This window comes from Schistocerca serialis, chromosome 9 (assembly GCF_023864345.2).
Source record: "Schistocerca serialis cubense isolate TAMUIC-IGC-003099 chromosome 9, iqSchSeri2.2, whole genome shotgun sequence".
Taxonomy (NCBI): domain Eukaryota; kingdom Metazoa; phylum Arthropoda; class Insecta; order Orthoptera; family Acrididae; genus Schistocerca; species Schistocerca serialis.
This window is the reverse complement of record NC_064646.1, coordinates 63,808,946-63,811,368: the sequence shown is the minus strand read 5'-3', so window position 1 is coordinate 63,811,368 and position 2,423 is coordinate 63,808,946.

The window sequence follows — 2,423 nt, the reverse complement described above, 5'->3', positions numbered from 1 at the left end:
TCAACTATGGCAATTGTTTGTAACCTTTGCTGGACATGTGGTTTACACTTAGGGAACAAATCTCTCCCCTTAGAGAATAAAAAATTACGACATTTCCTCGGAGTCATCGATTTTACAGGCATCATCTCCCACATGTTGCTGAAACACTCTTGCCTCTAACTGAGGCACTGTGTGGCAAGAACAGCACTGGCAAATGATGCCAAGGTGCTTTCACTACCTCAACCTGGTCTCATAATTTACCAACAATGTCAGACACATCCAAGGTGCAGAAAATATAGGCATGGACAACCTGTTTCACCATATATACTCAGCTAGACTTTGATCTACTCACTGACACACAGGCCACAGATCCTGACCTATAACACCTACGCACCAGACAAGACATGACATTGGGCTACAACTATTACAGCGCACGCTGCCAGGAACCACCAAACCTTTTTGGTGTGATGTGTCACAGGAGAGGATATGACCAGTGTCACAGGAGAGGATATGACCAGTCATCCCGCAGTCCTATTACGAAACTCTGTTTGATCTGCTGTGAAATCTTGCACATCCCAGCGTATGTTACACACTCAAGTTAGTCACAGAATGCTTTGTCTGGCCCAATGTAAAGTGTGATTGCATTTCATGGACCAGGGGCTGTACCCCTTGTCAACAGACAACCTACATCACTGATGACAGACCAAGACCGGCAATTTGAGTTTGCCTAGTTCAATGAAATGTACTGACTTTGCGGGTGTCATCATTTCCATACAACTGCTTACCAACCCTTATCGAATGTCCTAGTGGAACGATGGCACTGCACACTCAAGGCAGCGTTAATCTGCCACTTGCAGCTGTGGACCAATGCCTTGTCCTGAGTGCGTCTCAGAATTAAGACTATTCATAAAGAAGGTTTGAACGCCTTGCTTGCTAAGGTCTTATATCACTGAACAACAAATTTGAAGTGAAAGTGTGCAAATTGTATGATTTTGAGTTAGTTACATTTATTTCAGTATAAAATGATACAAAATCATCCTCTTCATAAATATTTAGCTCTAGTTCTTTTTTAAAAAAAGTAATCTACATTTTTGTATAAATCACTCACTAACTAAATATGCAGTCATGTTCCAAGATTCAGCATAACAAATTTTAAGTGAATAATTATTTGAATTATGTTATTTGTTATGCACTGATAAATTTCAATGCCATTCTGGAAGTACAAAAGTAAAATATTAAGAAAAAATGAAGAAAATATTACATGAATGAAAATACTTTGTACCAGAACTATGTAAAGCAAAAAGAAAATATAATTAACTGGTGACAAATGTGTATAAAGGATTACAAATGTTAAATGTCCATTTGTGCAGGATATAAAATTACATATTTTGTTCAGAGATACATTCAGATGATGACCATTTTCGATTGGCTTGACGTTTATACGCAAACTTGGAACATCCAATATGACAATCTAGCAGTGACCTGCTAAACATTAGGGCTCCACTTTCCGGTATACCTCTTCTCAAATGTGGCAATATCTTGATTAAATTTTCCCCACGTTCATCACTTACTGCACCACAATCTTTGGGGAAGAAGTCAGGATGACTATGTAAGAAATGCATTTTCAATGACATGTTGCAACCAAGTTTTAGATGACAGCATGTTATCTTATGAAATCTTATTGCTCGTTTGCTCCCTAAGAACTGTAAACAGACTGTCTTAAAACATTCCTATGTATGCATCTCATCACCTTGTATGATTCCATCAAAAGTATGGTATCCAAAAAGCTCTCGAATCTGTGGGCTTACAAAGATGCCCTCCTTTATTTTGGCATTACTTAAGGGAATTTTTGCTTTAAGACCTTAAATGTGTCACCATATTCGTTCATTCCCTTAACAAAGTTTTTTATGAGACCCAACTTGATGTGCAAGGGCAGGAGCAGAATCTTCTTATGGTCTACTAGAGGTTCACTCTTAATGTTCTTTATACTTGGCTGAAGAGATTTTCTGGTGGGCCATTCATTTTTACTGTAATGAGATGCACAAGCTTGGCTATCCCATTCACAGAGAAAGCAACAATATTTAGTATACCCTAACTGCATACCTAATAGCAGTGGAGCCACTTTCAAGTCACCACAAAACTGTCATTGAGAATCATTCAACTTGATGGCTTCTAGTAAAATTTTCATGTTTTGGTATGACTCTTTCTTATGCATACTATGCCCAACTGGAATAGAAGGAAGCGCATTAACAATATGTAAAAGCACTGCTTTTAAGCTCAAGTTTGACAAATCAATAAAGAGTCTCCACTCATCAGAGTTGTAATTAATTCTGAGAGCCTTCATTTGAGCATTTATGTCTACACATAAGTGAACTGTTGCTCTCTTCTGTGGTAGAATGAAACATTTACATTGCTTTCCAGAAAATTGCGCTGCTGCAATCTGG